Source organism: Leptonychotes weddellii, chromosome 13, assembly GCF_054177405.1.
Source record: "Leptonychotes weddellii isolate Sample4059 chromosome 13, ASM5417740v2, whole genome shotgun sequence".
Taxonomy (NCBI): domain Eukaryota; kingdom Metazoa; phylum Chordata; class Mammalia; order Carnivora; family Phocidae; genus Leptonychotes; species Leptonychotes weddellii.
Genome location: NC_138381.1, coordinates 23,832,834 through 23,853,393, shown reverse-complemented (window position 1 = coordinate 23,853,393; position 20,560 = coordinate 23,832,834). Strand labels below are relative to the sequence as shown.

The 20,560-nt window shown below is 40.8% G+C and overlaps 1 protein-coding gene across 6 annotated transcripts in view; it reads right to left on the bottom strand.

Annotated features, from left to right (window-relative positions):
- The window catches only part of SMAD2 (SMAD family member 2), an 83,098-nt gene extending 63,194 nt beyond the window's left edge, over positions 1-19,904 (bottom strand). The window contains exons 1-2 of one of the 6 annotated variants that reach the window (XM_081801278.1): positions 19,581-19,902; positions 19,201-19,284 (exon numbers count right to left, since the gene is read on the bottom strand). The gene's annotated coding sequence lies outside the window, so the exon portion shown is untranslated. Of the gene's footprint in view, positions 1-19,200; positions 19,444-19,580 lie in introns of those variants that run through there. The other 5 variants (XM_081801277.1, XM_081801279.1, XM_081801280.1 and 2 more) reach the window with 5 other exon arrangements.
- Positions 19,905-20,560: the final 656 nt, after the last annotated feature.

The following is a 20,560-nucleotide window of genomic DNA, read 5'->3' as shown; positions in this document are numbered from 1 at the left end:
GGCACAGGAGCAAGAAACTGGCTTGGACCCAAGATCCTGCACTAACACAAAGCAAAGGTCTGCTACTCCTAGATGGAAAAATCCGTAACAAATATTAGCAGGTCACATTCAGTAACATATACAGAAAAAGTAATATTATCACCCAGTGGGGTTTATCCCAGGGAGCAAAACTGACTTGCCATTTAAATTAAAAAAAAAAAAAAAAAAAATCAAGCACCTTATTTATAGTGTAAAGGAGTAAATTCTTATGATTCTCTTAACCGATGCAGAAAAAAAGAAAGCATTTGACAATATTAATTTAATATCCATCTATGATTAAAAAGTCTCAGCAAACTGGAAATAGAGAAACAGAAAAGAGGAAGAAGTTCTTTATTCTGAAAAAAGACATCTACGAAAAACCTAGAGCTAGCAAATATGTAATGGGTGAAACATTAAATTCCCCTTTCCTTATTACTGGAAATAGGACAAGGATGTCCACTGTTGCCATTTCTATTTAATAATGCACTGGATGTTCTAGCCAGCACAGTAAGGCAAGAAAGAGGGGAAAAAAAAAAAAAATGAAGGCATAAAGACTGGAAAGAAAGAGGTATATTCTCTGGTGATATGACGGTCTCCATAGAAAACTGCATGGAATCTGCATGGTAGTAAGGTTGTTGTAATAAACCTATACATTTACTAAAAAAAAAAAAAAAAAAAAGAAACAGAAGTATAATTCTCAAAAAAGGACTTGGGATTCTCAAAAGACCATTCTCAAAATGGTCTCCCAACTGAAGATATTTAGGCCTTGGTATAGTTTGCTAGAAAAAAAATGGTCACAACCTAATGAATAATCCTATTCATTCCCTCAAAAGGGAAGAACAAGTAATGAGGTTAAGGTCCCCCAGCCTCAATTCAGGAGACTGTCCCAAGGGTCTCAGAAGAGGCAATATAGTATGCCAAATTTCATAAACTGATTTGGCCATGGATACACTTTTTAAAGGACATCTCCTGGAACTCCCCATCACAATGCCGCCCAGGCACTCTTGATAGCCCAGCTGTGGTTTAGACACTAAAAATTTGAAAGGAGCCAATAAGCAGGATTATGTGACTTTCTTTAGCAATACAGCAGAACTGGTGAGAAAGTGAAGTTCGCTCAGAGCTAGAGATCTGTAGGGTAAATAAAGAACAGAGAGAACTTGAGAGTAGCCCTCTTAAGCTGTCCACAGTGGTAGACTCTGCCATAATACACATCAATAAGCACTCTAGTACATAAAACTACAACTTGACAAATAAAGCAAACCCACAAAATTCCATCAAACACACGTAACAATCCACCAAAGTCGATGTTTGGGACTAGCAGGCAGCAAAAGATATAGCTGGCTACCTTGGGCTTCTGCTGAATTCCTACTCTGCCACAAGCATGCTGAAGGGGAGCCAGCTGTATAAACCTCAGTACCAAGTGATATAGTCTTATCCGGGCATGGAGAATATGCTTATTAATTCAACCTTTAGAAGGGAGGTAGCACAAAAAAGACACCAGAGCAGAAGCCTGAAAAGACAGAGAGGAGAGAACATCAGGCAGAAAGCTCAGCACGTTTTCTGGAGATAGGTAGCATTTTAGGAGTTACAAAAAAATCTAGGTATTGCTACAATATGGGGTACAAGGAAGCAATGCAGTAGGCCACTGGGGAGAGGAAAGCCCGCTCGGATTACAGAGCTGGACAGAAGTTAGAGTAGTATTCCTTCAGTTATCTGTGAGACAATTCACCCGTTATTGACCAAGTGGATGTAGTCATTTTAGGGATAAGGAGGATTCGAAGACAACTACCACTAAGGAACATAACTGAAGAGCATGTGATGGTAGACAAATCACCATCTGGAACAGAGAAAGAGAAGCAAATCTGAAGGCTGTTACAGGGTGAGCATTATACAGGCCTTTATGTAAGTCACCGTGATCATCACATGACCAGAAGACCACAGAGGCCCGGGAGAGGGTAGTCAGCACACACATAAAAGTGTGCCCAAGCAAGGCAGAGACACCTAGTCCTGCTGAAAAACAAGAGGCAGCCAGTCTCCAGGCGTGGTGTCTTAGGACCCTCCAGGTCCAGTTCTGGCCCCACACCAATTTTAGCCTTAGAACAAAACTCTTTGTGCATTCCATGAGGGATCCCTGTTCCTTGTGAAAAACTGACAACAAGCAAAATACAACAAGAATTTATCTAAAAGTGTCTACATCTTTGGTTCAATTAATTCATGTATGAGAATTCAACCTAAGAAAATGAATAAAACTTAAACTTCCGTATAATCAGCAACACTGAAAGGGATTCTCAGCAGTAGGAAGAATCTGAGCAACAGGTTCTCTGTGACACTTTTGTTAGAAGAAATGTTTCTTAGGAGTTCAGATGTATTCTTGGGGACCTAAAAGTTTTCTATGAAACCTTTTAAATTTTTTTTCTTCATGGAAATAAACACATGAAAAGTTTAAGTCTACTCTGGGTCATCTGAGTGACCTCATGGCCTAGTACAACCACATGATCTCAGTGTCCCATGTCTTAGAACAGCACTTATGACCACTCTGGAACGATGTAATCACTGAAAGTTACCAGCCTCAACTTGTCATGTCTCTGTAACCATGGCTGGCTGACACCTGGCTAATTATCTCTGGAGAATTTTTAAATTATTCAGTAAAATATTTTTCAGTAATGCTGATAATACATTTCAACCAGTTGAGCGTTTTAAGTAGCTAAGATATATTTAGCCAACAGTCTTGAAATAATAGACTGAATTTAAGTTTTTACAAGGAATCCATGTCAATATGCTCCAAGCCAAAGACGAAATGGAGTAAGAAAACTAGATTTATGATCAAGTTATTGAAATATGAATGAGTCATTTGCAGAATATACAGATTTCCTTCCGTAGTGTGGCAGCAAGAGCTGAAGTTAGAATTTTTTTTCAACATCTGCAAGAACTGAAAAACAAGTTCAGATACTAATTCTGTTCCTAATTTCAGCAATAAGTGAGACATACAAGGCAGGATTCATTAGAATAGGAAGACCTTATCTGTACAGCTCAGTAAGAAAGCTTATCAAGTGATCAGTAAAATTGGGATTCAAAGATTACTCACTGGAAAATTTCAGTTAAGTAAGAGGTCTGATTATCCTGAACTCACAAATAAAGCCTGCAAGTTATTAATCATCGTATAACATAGTTTTACAAATAGGATTCTCTACATTATTTCCTTAAACTACAGCTCATGTTCTTTGTAGTCTTCAACCCTGCTGTACTTTGCTTCTTGTTCTTATTCTGATATAAACCCTATCACTGACATGTATTAAAATCTCCAAAGCCTTACGTTTTCTCATTTTCATATACCTTTACAGTACACAAGTTTATACTTTAGAATCTTTTATGATTCACTTTGCTTCTTTCTAAAGAAACCCCTTTCTGCCCCCAAACACAGTAGAAAACACTGAGTGCTTACTCTATGACACGACAGGTTAGTCTCAGAGTCCAGGTAAGCATTAAACTCAATTCTCACAAGCACCCAGCGGGGTAGATACCCTTATTTACAAATGAGGAATCTGAGACATGAAGGATCCAGATCTTACAAAGATACTCCTCCCTAGATATTCTTGTGGACATTTTAGTTCTGCTTTTCACATTTAGGTTTCTAATATACGAGGAATTTGTTTTTGGTTAAGGGCTGAGATAGTGACCTAAACACCTCCTGGAAGGATAGCCCACTTTGTCAGTGCCATGTACTAAATAGTTTATCTTTTCTCTGGTAATTCACGCAGCTCCTGTCACTACCTAATCCCTATAAACCAACGTCTGATTGTGGGCTTTGTATTCTGTTCATTGTACTTGTTCAAACCTACACCAGTATCACAGGATTTTACTTACTCCTGCTTTCTAGTAAGCTGATTATCTGCAGAGTGAGCCCCTCTCTTATTTTTCAAATTGATGTTAGTGATCTTAAGTTTAGTTTAAGTTCCACCAAAACTCCATAGGATTTTGATTACAAGTGCAATGAACTTACATTAATTTGTGAAGAACCAACATATTTATAATACTAAGTATCCCTATTAATGAAAATGAGATGTTTATTTATTTTGGACTTAACATCCATCAGTAAGTTGTATAATTTTCTCTGGAAAGGTCTCACACATCTTGTTGAACTTACTCTCTCAAATAGCTTGGGTTTTACTTATGGTGTTTATCTTAAAAAGTTAAATATTTCAGTCATACCAAAAAAAATATGGAAACACCCTTGGGCCTCCCACCTAGCTCTGTCAATTCTTAACATTCTGTGGTATTTGATCAGCTGTAAGAAATAAGACATGATAGATGGATATAGCTCAAGTCCCTTATATATACCTTTCCATTCCCATTCCCCTCCTCCTTGCTTCTCAGAGATAATCAGGACCCTGATTTTCCCCCATTGTCACCTAATGGTTTTGCTACATATTGTATTCATAAATCTTTGCATTTTATAAATTTCTATGAAACTTTAATACTGTTCATGTCACATTGCTTTTTTTCACTATTAATACTATCCATGCTGATACAACATATAACCTTGAACTCTAGTTCATTCATTTCAGCTCATACTGCATTGCACTGTGACTATTACAGCTCACTGTCCATTCTCCTTTTGATTCCTATTTAGATTGTTTCCAATTCTCCAACCTTACAAGCTGCCATGAGTAGTGTGATGTATATCCTCTTATAGGTATGTGAGAGCTGTTTAAGGGCAGAAACTTTCAAACTTCTTGATCAAAAAAGAAGACCCACAGTGAGAAATACATTGTACACTGCAACCTAATTCTTGGTCTCTCTCAATTAAAAGAGACATTTTACTGTATGTTATCCTCTGCTATTTCTCTAAATTCAGGGCCGTGAACCATTGGTGAACATGAAATCAATTCAGTTAATTCTGAAAAATATCTTTCAAAAAGCGAAAGAAAAAAATAGGCAAAAAATAATAAAACTCATAGAGTAAATAAGCCAGAATACAGTAGAAAACAGAGTACACTTATTTTAAGATTTTTACTTCAGTTTTTTCACATGTAAAATATTATTTTCCACCAGGGTCCGTAAAAAACATATGATAGCCACTGCCTTAGGAGCTGCATAGGAGCACATCCACTTATCCTTTACCAAATTCAGTCAACCTGGTAAGAGCAATTGTCATTTCCACCAGGGAAGGAGGAGTTCCTACTTTACCCAACATTTGACATTATTTGGTACCTCGAACTTTTTCCAAAAGGATGGGTGTGACACAGAGGGTTGCTGATGTTTTGCACTTCCCTAAGAAGTTTGAGAATATTTTCATGTTTATTGACTTTTCAGGATTCTGTTCCTTTGAATCATCTGCTCATATCCACCATCTTTTCCTTAATTCACAAGGTTTACGTATTCTGGATGATAATCTTTTGTTACACATGCCACATATCTTCACCCAGCAAGTTACTTTTGATGGCTTTTTATACTTAAGATTTCACTTTAATGAGCTCATCTTTAATCAATATTTTAAATACTGTATTACGTATACATTGGGATCTTCTTAAAGATCCTTCCATATGTTGTCATCTTTTAAAAGTCATAAAGTCTAAAGTTTTGCTTTTCATCCTTGTAACTTATTTTTGTGTATGCTGAAAGGCAGGGATCTTCCCCTCCCCAACAAAGATAACCAAGTATACCAGTACCATATATTGAATCTTCCCTAGTAATTACAATGCTACTTGTTTTTCCAGGCTCTTTTTTTTTTCTTCCATTAATCTATATCCGAGGCAAATACCATCACCTCGTAACTACTAAAGCGAAAGAATATGTCTTGGTATCTGATGAAGTGAATCCTCTTTCACCTCCTGGGATTTTAATTGGAATGACACCAAATATATAAATAAGTGGAGGAAAACGGACATGTTAATGATAGTGTCTTCCATTCATAAACACTAGTATGTCTGCTTAAAATTTGAATTATAAGGGTGTTAAAATTTTCTCCATTAAGGTCTCACACATGTTTCTGTTTTATTTTTCCCTAGATATTTTGTAGTTTGTGTTGTCATTTTAAATAGCGACTTTTTTTAAAATTTTGTGTTTTGCTGGTATACAGAAATGCATGGTTTTTACATACTGTTTAAAAATCAACTTTATTGAGGCATAGTTTACATACAGTAAAATGCACAGATGTTAAATGTATAGTTTGATGAGTTCTGACAAATGTATACATCCATATAACCATCATCCCAGAAAGTTTCCTTGTGTCCCTTTTCAGTCAATCTACCTTCCTCACCCCAGGCAGTTACTGATCTGATTTCTATCAAAGTAATTGGAATCATGCCTTATATACACTTCTGTGTCTGGTTTTTTTTTTTAACCAACACTCTTTACTCAAATTAAGCAAGTTCTCTTATACTCCTAAGTTTTCTAAGAATGAGTACAGAATTTAATCATATGCTTTTTTCCCCCTTCAACCATGAAGATTATCATATGGCTTTTCTCCTTTGATGTGTTGATTTCATTTACGGGTTTTCTAATGTTTAATCATCTTTACATTCCTGAGACACGCCCTTATTAGTCATGGTATTTTTTAAGCAAATACTAACATTTTACCCAAAATTTCTATTGCCACGTTCATTAGTGAGATGTGGCCTGTTCATCTCCCTTTGCATACTACCCTTGTCCCACCCAGAGTATCAAGATTACAGTAGCCTAACAAAATAATTTTTTGTTATTTTCTAAAACATTTTGTATAAAACTGGAATTACTGAGTCTTCATAGTTTTTTTTTTTTAAGATTTTATTTATTCATTTGAAAGAGAGAGAGAGCACACACAAGCAGGCAGAGGGGCAGAGGAAGAGGGAGAAACAGACTCCCCGCTGAGCAGGGAGCCCAAAGTGGAGCTTAATCCCAGGACCCTGGAAATCATGACCTGAGCCAAAGGCAGACGCTTAACCGACTGAGCCACCCAGGTGCCCCTCTTCATATGTTTTATACAACTTGTCCATCTGGGGTTTTCACTTGGGATTTGGGTTTTTGGTTTTGGGTTTTTATTTAATCTTATTTTGCTGTAGGTAGATGTCTAATTTAAGTCTTTAAATTATAATCTTGTCAGTACCCATGGGTGGCTCAGTCAGTTACACACCTGCCTTCTGCTCAGATCTTGATGCCAGGGTCCTGGGATCGAGTCCCCTCACTGGGCTCCTTGCTCAGCGGGGAGCCTGCTTCTCCCTCTGCCTACCACTCCCCCTGCTTCTGCTCTTTCTCTTGGACAAATAAAATCTTTTAAAAAAATAAATTATAATCTTGTCAAGTTTCTTATTCTTAAGCCAATTTTGGTCATTTACTTTGCAAGAAATTGTGCATTCTATCTGTTTAAGTTTAAAGGCAAAAAGCTCCACAGTGTTCTCAGTTTTTAAATCTCAATTTGTCTGTAGTCATATCCCTTTTTGATTTCTAATACATTTGCGCCCTTTTTTCCTCCTCTATCAATCTTGGCAAATGTACCTTTCACTTAGTTGATATGATTAAAACTTTCATTAACATTTCTCAAATTTATTTTTTTCTTTTACATTGTATAGTTAGCTCATTAATTTTTAGTTCTTTACTAACAAACATCTCCTCATGAGTGGGATTAGTGTCCTTATAAAAGAGACCCTAGGGAATTCCCCTGCCTCCTTCCACCATAGGAGGTGAGCAAAAAGAAAGGTATCTATGAAGTTCGAGGAAGCAGGTCCTCACCAGATACCAAATCTGCTGGCACGCTAAATTTGGACTTCCCAGCCTCCACAACTGTGAGAAATAAATTTCTGTTGTTTATAAGTGTCCCAAGTCTATGGAATCCTATTACGGCAGCCCAAGATGGATTAAGCCATAGATTATGCCTAGTGTATATTTTTTTTATTCCTTTACTTTGAAACTATGCCATCATACTTTTAGGTATGTCTACTAATAAAAAGCATTTAGTTTTTTTGTTTGTTTCATTCTCTTTTATTCAGCAAGCTTTACCTGAAATTATGTATTAGGTTTATGAAAATACTTCGCTAATTTTTATCATCTTATTTTGTGTTTTCTAATTCCCAAGCATCTTCTTTGCTTTTTCCCTCCTCTTCTGCCTTCTGTTGGAATGATCAAATTTATTTCCACTTCCTCATTCCGATTTGAAGTTATACATTCTAATTCTTTCAGAGGGTTATCCTTTAAAATTTAATGGAAAACTTTAATCAGTAGGTTGCAGGTGAAAACAGCAGCCTATTAAAAACCATAATAAAAGAATTAGAAAAAGCAAAAAGAATCTCATGAAGATAGAGAGAAGAGTTAAAAAGAAAACAAGCAAAATTTTGGTAACTGGAAAACAAATGGATGAGTAGTCACTGTTGAACAGATCAGAGAACTACTAACTCTATGCGAGGTGTGGGGAAACATCCTGATTTTCACAGCAGAATCCTCAAAGGGTTAAGTAAAAAAGACAGCACCAGTCACAGCAAACACTGAGGGCTGAGAGAAGAGATGAAATAGGCAGGATTGGGTGAGAGTTTTTTGAGAAGCAATGACATCCTCAGACCCGCTCCCCCACTTTGTCACGGGGTCCTGTTCCTCTCCCTCTACAGAAGATTGAATGTTCTCAGCAGAGAGTAGAACAGTCTCACTGGACTAGAAGATGGCCTGGGAACCACTAGGAAAAGAGAGGGAGTAAAGGAACAGGGGGAGTACATTGTATGCTAAATATGGACTCCTAACCCCTTCCTCCACTGGGTTCTGGCTCCCAAAATACTAGCAGCCAGACCTTTACCCATTTAGTCAGATCAAGACTCTTCTCTGGGGTACCTGACCAAACCCAGGAGGGAAGACGTACAGATACTAATACTGAGAGTTTACCAACAAACAGCCCCCACAGATCCCTCTACAATGAAACTGAAAGGAGACAAGACTCACCCACATGCTCACTTTCCAAGCAGTTTTTTGGACCCCTACCTTTGTAATTAGGGATGACTCTCATTACCTAAGGGAAAAATGGCTAAAAACAGAAAAATATAACCCAAGAAATCTGAGACCATACAGAGAAAAAAAAACACTGTAAAAATCAACACAGCTATAGAAACGAGAGAGCAACCCTGAAGAGCAGCTTGCTTTACAAAAGACACATTCAAAGAATAAAAGAAGAGTTCTAAGATAGCTTGATAGCTTTTGAGAGCAGAACGGGGGAGGGGGGGAGGCATCAATAGAAGGGCTGAAAAGTAAGGCAGAGGAAATCTTCCAGAAGGTAAAAAACTGTAGGATGGAAAATAGCAAAAAAAAGTGAAGAAAACTGGAAGACCAATTTAGGAGGTCCAATATCCAAACAGGACTTCAAAAAGACATCAGAGATTGCTGGGGGGGGGGGGGTGGGTGGTCATCAAAGAAATCTAGATATAACCTCTGAACTGAAAGATGGGAGTTTCCAGATATAAAGGGCCAATCAAGGATCAAGACCTCAGGACAAAAGAAGAAAACATACCCACATCCAGGCTGGTGGGGGTGAAACTTCAGAATGCTGAAGACAAAGGAAAAGCCTAAAGGCTCCTGGGAGAAAGAGCAGGTTATTTAAAGAAGAATCAAAAGAACTTTGGTTTTCTCAAGAGTAACACTGTAAGTGAGGTCAATAGACTGATGCCTTCATAATTCTGGAGAAAAAAATTACTTCCAACCTAGAATTCTATTACCCAACCAGGGCAGAATAAAGGTATTTTCAGGCATGTAACATCTCCACATATTTACTCAACACATTCTCTCCCAAGGAAAGTCTTGAAGGGTAGGTTTCATCAAAAGGAGAGAGAGCCAAAAGAATAAGAGATCTAATAAAGGAGAAAGTGAAGAACACTGTAAGAGGACAATGAAGAGGAATCCCAGGATGTCAGCCATGTCCTAGGTGTAGAAGCAACCAGTGCAAATTAGAGTAGGTTCAAAAACATAGAGCCAAGAATAATGTCAGGCTTCTCTCCAAAGTGCACAATGACTTTCATTGATGAGACCCACAATGATCATGGTAAATGGATGGATGAGTAAACGAGACAGTGAAGAACTGCCTGATATGTCTCTTTTAACTATCATCTTAGCAAGAGATTTATGCTCTCACAGACTACAATGCAAAAGAAAAAAGACCTGCCTGAGAAGAGAAATTCTCATATATTCCTACATGTTTGTATCCACATGGAATTTCTTTAGGTCAGTGCTGCCCAACAGAAACAGGATGCCATCCACACACGCAATTGTAAATTTTCTACTAGCCACATTAAAAACCTAAAGTAAAAATGTTAATTAATCATTTAAATAATTTAATTTATCCCACTATATCCAAAATATTATTTCAATGTGCAATCAGCATTAAAAATTAAAATACATTCTATTTTTTTATACTGTTATAAATCTCCTGTGTATTTTACACTTGCAGACCATATCAGTTCTGACTAGCTACATTTCAAGTATTCAGTGGCCACATGTGGCTAGTGGCCACATGTGGGACAGAGTAGCTCTAGAAGGATACACAAGAAAGAAGCTCATTAATGGTGGTTCCATTTCTGGAAAGTGGAACTGGGTAGCAGGAGGTAGATTTTTTTTTTTTTTTTTTTTAAGATTTATTTATTTATCTGAGAGACAGAGCATGAGCCGGGGGGTGGGGCAGAGGGAGAGGGAGAAGCAGACTCCCCATGGAGCAGGGAGCCAGATGCGGGACTAGATCCCAGGACTCTGGGATCATGATCTGAGCAGAAGGAAGATGCTTAATGGACTGAGCCACCCAGGCGCCCCAGCAGGAGGTAGATCTAAGGGAGACTTAGTTTTCACTATTTACTATTTTGTTCCTTTTGAATTTTGCACCATGTGCATGTACTACCTACTTAAAAGAAAAAAAGGAATAAAGTACATTCCCTAAAATAAATCATACAAATGTAGATATCCTTTAACCTATTTCTAGAAATCTACCTCATGCATGTATAGAATGATGAATAAACAAAGTTTACTTGTTGCAACACTGTTTTTAATACCACAAGACTAGAAATAACCTAAATGTCCATCAATGGACAACTGGTCAAATACATTATAGGCACCCATTCAAAGAATACTGTAAAACTGAAGTAAAAAGGTACTTATTATGTCCTGATGTGAAATAATCTACAAGATACACTGTTATGTGAAATATATGACCATTTGTACTAAAAGGTAATATATACACAAAGTTGCTCATATATGCACAGAGCTTCTGGAGCATTACACAAAAACCTAGAAATGCTACTAGCCTTTGGAAAGGCAACTGGGTGGGGCAAGGGACAGGCTGACACAGACTTTTCACCATAAATCCTTTTGTACCTTTTGAATTTTGAATGACAGTAATGTGTTACCTATTTTAAAAGCCCATCATTGTACATCCAGCTGGTATCTGCTTTTTATTTACCATGCTTGACCTTCATATTTAAGTCCATCTATAAAGACTAGTGGTTACTACTAGTTCCTTTATAGAGAGGTTTGAGTCTTGTTTTTCCCAGAGGCCACAGATGTTTTTTATTGGAATAGTTTCTATATACACACACACACACACACACACACACACACTCTCTCTCTCTCTCTCTCTCTCTCAGCATATAGTTCCCTGAGTCCTAGCATTACAACTCCATCCCTAGCTGCTGGATTCTTATCTAGTAAATTCCCCCAAAACCAGTTTTTCCTTAACAGACTGATTTCCAAATTGCTGGTACCTGGGAACATTTCTCTCCCTCTTCTTTCCTCTCCCTCTTCTTTCCTCTCCCTCTCCCGCTCTAGATCAACTATATACATAAAAGAAATAAAGTCCATCATTTCATTCAGTATTTGTAGCAGGTGGAATGGGCCTAATCTGGGTCTGTTTCAGCAGGCCTGTGAGATTTTTAAGAAACCTAGGTAGAGAAGAGTATAGTCAATAGTGGCAAACACTGAAAACAACAGTATAACTGAAAAAGACTGCTAAACTTGGCTGTTCAGAATTCAATGGTGACTTCTGAAAGGGAGGTAAGAAACGGAATATCAAAGAGTGGCAAAAAAACATTTCACAAGGTTCAAGTCTAGAACAAAGGAAGTGATTAAATATAGAAAACAAATGCAGGTTTCAAATATCTTCAAATTGCAAAGACAAAATATTCCCCAAATACCTATATGAATTTTTATTTCAGATGAAAATCAAGTTAGATATTTCAACATAAAACACTTGAAATGTGATGGTACTATCTCAAAGAACACCTAAGGTCCTTCTAGAAATAGTGTAAAATCACTATTAGATTTTTGGCAATCCATGTTCAAACGTATACCACAGAGGTAGAGAAAAAAGCAAATTACTAATGGCGTGGATTTTTACAATGGTTTTTGTCAAAGAAATGAGGATCATAGAAAGCATTAAAAAAAATAAAGATACATAAAAACTAACTGAAAAACAGATTTCTCAATTCTCACTGTTACTATGCTTTTTTCCAAAGTTGTAAGCTAGTAAGGAAAGACACTGCCATTGGAAACCTAAGGTGGCCCCACGGGATGGAGAATGATGGGCGCCTTTTAAACTAAAGCAAATAGAAAACATTCATGTATTCAGTTTTATGGACTCTCAAAACCTAATGTGAGAGCTTGAATTTAACCCTGAAAGTAGGTCATTAGTTCAGTGCAAGTCCACATTAGAGGGAGAGGGAGAAGGGAAAATAGGGATTGCTGTGTAAAGAGACTGACTACCTGATCTTGGGAGTTCTATTCCTTTCACCTTGAATGAGTTGTATGGAGTCTATAGGTCTATAATCAGCTTGTAAACATAAAATTACATGCTGGTTTTATCATTTCCAGATTATTTAAAAAAAAAAGGGGGGGCATCCAATTATTAGGGGACCACACAGGCCCAGGCCCATACTCAACTCAGCACGAATACTCAGTACTCCAACTGCCCTTCAAACTCCCAGAGTCTGTCTTGACCTTCTGCTGAAGCAGCCACTTCAAGTGGGTACAGTCCTCAGGCTGTGAAAGTGTAATCAAAGCCAAGTCTAGAATAGGGTTGTTCCACAGAACTTTCTATTAAATTAAACATTTATTTCCTCAGTTACTGTAGTCACAGTTCCAGTGCTAAATAGCCACATGTGGCTAGTGTCCACCCTGTTAGTTTGAGTCTACAGCCAAAGTTTTTCTCCACGATCTATTATTCTTCAGTGGAGCTCCAAAGGCTTCCTGGGGAAGAGGAAAACCAAGCAGGCAGGGCTTCAGCAACTGCCCATTCCCCTTACATTTTGAGATTCTGCAGAATGTTTCATTTTTATTTATTTATTTTTTTTGCAAAGCCTTCTGGTTGTTGTTGTGTGCATAGGTGTTTGTGCGCTTTCAGTCTGAAAACTGCGGGTTTAGAGCAGAAATGACCAACGTACAAATCACAGGCCAAAGGTGGACCCTCCTGATACTTAAAACATTTTATAAATAAAAGTTTAATTGGCCAGTTTACATGAACTACACCCTAACCACCTGTCTAGGAAGTAAAAGGTTGGTCTAAACATGGAAAATTTGCATTCACTGCCACAGATAGAACAGCTCTAGTCAACAAAAAAGTTTCCATAGTTCATTCAAATCAAGGAAGAAAGCTCATGGGTCCAGCTCCCATTGTAGCATTTATCAGGAGTTTATTCTGTGAACTTTGCAAATCAGATTCACTGCCCCACATTTTGTAATGAAGGATGGGATTAAGATAGAACCTTTCCTTCATATTTACAAAAGCTTAACGATTATCTCTTTACAGAATTGTTGGAAGAGCTGAAGCAACATATGAAAATGTACTTTACCTTAAACACGGGCAAATTACAGGATCACAGATTTCCCATGTTACTTCCTGAGATCCAATCTTTTTTGAATTCAAAGACTCAAGGTAATGAACTTGATGGACTTCCAGTGGCTCCCCCATGATTATTCTTCCTTACTAACTGAATACATTAAGCCTGAAACTATGCCCTCCCCCTACCAAGTTAGGAGTAGGACGCCAGATTTAAGGAAATGCAGGTTTTCAGATGCAAACTGGACCCGTGGACTGAACAGATAGCAACGAGGGTCTACACTCACTTTCCACTGTTTTCATCTTGAGGCCAAAGTAATTTCAGATTTTGAAAAATTACAGAACTACCCAGGAAAATCAGTGACCATTTTATAGTAAACTCACAAATTTTAATGGTATTAAAATCACTGATTTTAGGATTTCTGTTTTCTTACAAGCACAAACTAAAGACAGATCTAAATTACCAGGCACCGGTTCCACCGCTATGGCTCCGATGCATTAAGAGGAACCCGTCCACTCTAGAATGTAAGGCAAGTATGTAAATCACAGAATTACCCTAATGTTTCCGGCTATCTGGCCAAATCGGAGGCAGTGTCTAAATTCAACTAGCTTGGCAAAATTATATTCTCCCCACATGAAATTACTGAAATTGAAGCTGAGAGCTATCCTCGATCTGTCTATCTAGAATCAGCACTGAAATATGTCCTAATTGAATATATTACAATTATAACAATCTGGAGTAATGATCAAAATTGATCAGAGACAAGCAATAAGCCTCAAACTGCATTTTTAAATGAGTAAGACTGAATTACTTTTGTACTACTGGGAAAAAAAAAAAAACCTTTAAAAAATAGCTAAGGCTATGTATTACAAGGTCAACAATTAGCATTTAATAGAGTATATGATTTAGAAAGTTAACTCAGAGGTAGGAGGGAGAATAACCCCCAAAAAATTATTAAGGCTAATACTGGGTCAAACTCACACACATAAGCTGCAAGAAGCCCTCAACAGACAGACTAGCCAACTGTCCACACTTGTTGGGTTCTCAAAATCTCTAGCACACGGTCTTAAAGCTAGAGTGAAACATTTTACATGACACCCCTACAGACTGACAACTTACTCTGAAGAAAAGGGGTGGCATGGGGTGCTACACCACTTAGATCACCTTTCTTTACTACTGGCCTAAAATGAAAGGCTTCTCAGACTGGAACTGTGGTGCTGCTCTAAATGGCAAAATAAATGACAACCATGTTGGTCATAGTAGGTACTGTGGATCTTTCATGAAATAAGTCATTTGAGGGGCGCCTGGGTGGCTCAGTCGTTAAGTGTCTGCCTTTGCTCAGGTCATGATCCCAGGGTCCTGGGATCGAGCCCCGCATCGGGCTCCCTGCTCAGCGGGAAGCCTGCTTCTCCCTCTCCCAGTCCCCCTGCTTGTGTTCCCTCTCTCGAAGTCTCTCTCTCTGTGTCAAATAAATAAATAAAATCTTAAAAAAAAAAAAAAAAGAAAGAAATAAGTCATTTGATATAGCACAACGTTCTACCCCTTTAGAAACATTTGTTAATCATCCTGAATAACAATCTAAAGTATACTATGTAGATTACTGCATTCTTAAAAGATCTTCCCAAACATGGTTTAAGCTAATTGATGAACATTCATTACTACATTTTCAGGTCTGGTCCTGTACTGAATGGTCCAAGACATGCTAGTTAGGCTCTGAATATTTGTTTTGTGTCTTGTAGATTAACTCTATTATCCTCACCAGGCTGTTATCTGTTTTTTCTTACAACACAGTAGGCTAACAGTTCTCCATCCTCCTACCCCACCCCCACTACACTCCCCTAAACCTCCTGCATTACCCACAATCTACTTCTTTCTAATCTACTGTGGGCTTAGAAGCTAGATAACTTTGTTAGAAACATCTGAAATATATGCCAACAGGTTCTGATGAAGGGTCTCGATGGCTCTCCTGTGACTAGAACTTTAGGTGTGGACTTAGGACAGTTTACAGCTATTTCAGGCCTTTTTTGCTTAGTGTCTGGTTCTCAAAAGCATTTTATAATAGGTCAAGAATAAGTGTAGGCAAATCATCTGGATTAGAAAGAAAACAACTAAAAGCCACAAGGAGAAGAGAGCAAGAGATCATCTGGGAGGACCCTATGTCTGAGGCAAGTTCTAAGTATTTCAATCACAATCATTTAATCCTTGTAATAACGGGAAGAGGCAGGTGTCATTACCTGTTTTCAGTCAGAAAACCAAGGCGCATGAGTTAAGTAATTTGCCCAACATAGTAACTGAGAAACCAGGCATTAGCCTAGGCCCGACTCCACAACCCATGGCCATTCCACTACATGGGACTAGCCCAATCCTTATTCTTGATGGAGCTCAGTTTCTTTGCACTTTACTTCCAATTCTTTCACTGGAACCTGTCCGATGCAGATCTGCTTTCTTTCTTCAGCCAGTTTCTAGAACTAAAGGACAACGTATAATCAAACTAAGGCCTAATTAAGCTTAGCTCTACACCTGTTCATCTGTCCAGCAACAAGTATGTTTCTGAAAACACTGGCCATATCCTCAGTTTGTACAGATTGTGAAAAAATGGTGACAAGTCTCCCCCCTCCTGCCCCCAAATACAGACTGTTCCCAGTTACACTATGAGTTAACACTTGACATCTTCCCTGGTGATGTCCTCTACATTCGACAGAAAGCAATGCAAGCATACTTTAGGAACTGGCTCAGTAATGCATCACAAGCTCCCTCAATTTGTACAATAACATGATTTTCTTATTCTAAAGACTGGAGGGCAGGCAGAAGATAGGAGTTGTTTCCACTTTTCTAATTCCATTAAGGAACAGGGGTATACTTGTTGCTTGTTAGATCCTTTATTACTGAGTCCAGGGCCTGACACAGCAAAGGCTATTTTATTTGTTGAATAAATGAATAAATGCTACTTGTTCAATAAATACAAGTTATTCTGTTGAATAAATCTCCTGATTGCTTTTGAAATCTTTGGATTTCTCATTTCTGACATACCCTTGCAATACTTGGTGGAAAACAGCTTTCATCTTATAAAAACTAAAAGCTTAAAACGGTTCCTCTCCTCCCATCAGAAGACAAGGTATCTTAAAGACATGCCCCTCTCCATCCTCTAAAAATGACTCTTGTCCCAAGAACATGAATAAGCCCCCATCTGCCAGACTGCACTAAATACAGCTTTTATATGCATTACAAAAACACCTGTATAAAAAGCTGCTACAAAACAAGGCCTTTGGAGTCCTAAAGCACAAAGCCAACAGAATGAAAACTAAACAAGAATAAAGAGAGCTTTCAGACATTTATAAAAGCCAAAACTGAAAATATTTGCTCAATGTAAAAATTTAATGGGTCTTTGATCAGCAGGTGATGCAGCTCGACTGTTTTTCACTCACACATCTCCCCTCAACACGAAGTAAAAAGATTATAGCAATAGGATTCTAATATTTACAATATGAAAATGAAAAGGGGACCTTCTGCCATCCTGAAGTAGAAACCACCTTTGTTCCTATTAAAGAGAATGACTGCTGAAATATACAAAACCATCCCCAAATTCCTACTTAGTTAAAACACATACCAGGCCTGACAAGCCACAAACAACAGGAAATTACCCTGCATGGCTTCTTATAAGACTATTATTACATGAACCTTACAGACTGTGTAGAGATGTGATCACTTACTTACTAGGCACAGGTAAGTTACAACCATGAAAAACCAAACTTTTGCTCAACACCTACAATGTGAAATCACTTTAGAAGGCATAGCTATAAAATACAAAAGCGACTAAGAGCCATTTCTTCCTGAGCAAGCCCAAAAATGGATGTTTCCAATCACATTAATAAAAATTTGCCAATGGACTACTTTAAACTCAGTTTTAACATTAAGAGTACTAAGTGGGCGTTTGGACTCAAAATATCCTTATCTACTACCACAACTAATTTTATGGCAAAAATCAGGGAATTTTAAAAAAAAAATCAGTGTTACTTTCTGAATTTAATATAAATGTTTGCTAAATGACCTTCTGATTGAGAAAAACACCAATATCCTGTATGTTGTTTAAGGCAAATGAAAAAAATCCTCAAACTAGGATACATTTATGAAATCCATTTTACATTATTTCTCCCATCTGTTACATTTACTTCACTTATCTCTTTATTTACATTAAACTCCTCAAACTTCATTTAACTATTTAACTTACACTTCTATCTAAGGAAAACTTTTTAAAGGGGGTCAAAACTAGAATAGCAGCAAATGTATTTTCAGAGTAATAGCAAATTTATTATCTTATTCGGCTCAAGAAAAAAACATCCTTACATCAGAAGTACAGTACGGTTCAGTTCATATAAAATCAGAAGAGAGCAAATGAAAAGAAACTAAGATAACAGAATTATCAATAATTCTATAAATTAATTCAAATTTCTGGGAGCTCTTTTGAAAGATGGAATTACTCCAAGTAGGTTTGCGTGACCATTTATTTATTCATTAACAGTTACTCTTCGTGTATCACTTTAGAAGTCTAAAACAAAATTTAGGACACTCCAAACTGTAACAAACAAGACACGATTCTGATGGAAAATGCTGCGTCCAAACTCGTTTTACCGGGAGATGCTTTTTTAAATAAAGGTTTAATTGACAACAAACCAGTAGTATCTAGCTTTTAAGGGGTCAAGAGGAAGGAACAACAAAACCAACCTAGGTATTGTTCTTCTTTTGTTTCGGATCAAAAGGAAACCATAACCACAGAAAGGTTAAGTAAGTAAAAGGCCAAAGTACCCAACCCCAAGGACGGTATCCCCCAAGAGAGAGCAAAACAATTAAAGTTGCAAATTTGTAAACCAAGTTTGAAATACCTGAAATCAATTAGCGTGCTTTCTAAAGGCGTGTGATCAAAACTAATAGGCTCCACTCACAGAGCAACTTTCACAAGTGAGCGCAGAAGAATCTCGACAGAGTTATCAGCCGTGTGCGTGCTTGTGTGAGAGTACACACAAGCAATTCAGACCCTGGGACTAGAATGGTTAACAAAGGTTACAGGACAAAAAAAAAAGTGGAAGCAAAGTATCGCACGCTCCTAACACGGCTTGCCAACAACTCCCGAAACAAGAGCTCGGTCCCTCCGGCTTTGAAAATCAGAACAAACTACTAAGCGTGTTCGCGGCGGAGGGGACGGGCCCCGGCCGGCCCCCGCTCCCGGCCGGGTAGCTCGGGTGCCGACCCCTTCCCCTCCGGCCCGCCTGGCCCCACGCCCCCGCGCCCCGACCCCGCCACACCCCGGCCCCCCTGCCCCCCGGCCCCCGTGGCGATGTGACGCGGCGACCCTCGCCGACCCGAGCCCGAAGCAAACACACCCCTAGCCCCGAGGGCCCGCCGGGCGCCGCCGGTTTACCTGCACCGAGGCTCCGGGTCCCGCCCCGTCAGAGCCGGGGGTCCGGGACCTTTTGTTCCTTCCTCTTCCGAATGGGATGAGGGGCTGGGAGGGGAGAGGGGAAGGGGCGATTGGAGGCGGAACTGAAAACACTCTCGCGGCCGACCGGCCCGCCCCGCCCCCCAGCCACTGCCCGGCCCGCGGCCCGCGCGCGGGGAGGGGGCGCAGGCTCGGCCACCGCCCGCGGGAGGGAGGGGGTGGGGACGCGCGTCCCGCCGCCGCCGCCGCCGCCTCTCCTCCCCTCCTCCCCTCAGGCGCGCGCCCGCCCGCATCCTCCACCTCCCCCCCCGCCCGGGCCGCCCGGACGGCCGAGCCCTCCCCCGCCGCGCCCGCCGGCCCACCTCCGCTTCCGCCCTGCGCCCTCCGCCGCCGGCCGCAGCGGCGCGGCGCACCCACCTCCGGGCAGCTCTATCGGCGCTCGCTAGCCGCTGGCTGGGAGCTGCTCCGCCGCCGCCGCGGCCGCGCGGTAGACCCGCCTCCCACCCCGGGCCGCGAGCCCCGCCGATTCGCCGGCGCAGCCCCGGGGCTGGCACCCTGCCGCCCGCTGATTGGCGCCCCCGGCCGCCCGTTAGGGCGCGAGGCACGCCGGCCGAGCGCAGCGCTCGGCGCGCACGGAAGACAGGGCGAGCGGAGGAGGGAAGGAAGGAGGCCAAGCGCCCGGGAAGGGCCGGGGCGCGAGCGGGGCTCGAAGAGTCGCGGGCCACTACCTCCCCACCTCCTTTCCCTTCGGCCGCCCCGCCCTCCCGGCCGGACCGGCGGCGCCCGCAGCCAATGAGCGCGCGTGGTGCTCGGGGTGTGAGCCGCGCGTCGGGGGCCTCGAATCGGAAGGGAGACGTCGCTCGCTGATTGGTCCCGCCTCCCCCGTAGAGCGTGAGGCGAGGCGCGGCCGGGCGGGAGGGCTGCCGGGCGGCCGAGGACGAGGCGGGGTGGGACGCTCATGGTTTCGGTTGACTACGTCTCGGGCGCGCTCCCACGAAAGGCCCTGGGAAGGGAAGGGATGGGGGCAGGCGAAGGGAAGGCACGTAACCTGCCGCGCTGCCGACCACCCGTCCCTCATCGGCTCGGCTCGGGGTCCCCTCCCCGATCTCCTGCCAGCGCCATTGGGTGGGGCCTGTGGGGGCCGCCGCCTAGTCCACCTTCCGTACTCTGGCCGGGAGTGGACACGTGCTCGTCCCTGGGGGAGGCCCGAGGGCCGCCTCGAGGACGGGACGAGCTGGGGCAGAAGAGGGGTCCGCAGAAGCCGGGGGACCCGACCCAGCCTGGGCCCGCCCAGAGGCGAATGAGTGGGCGGGGCCCTCGTGGTGGTAAACGGGGCGGGGTC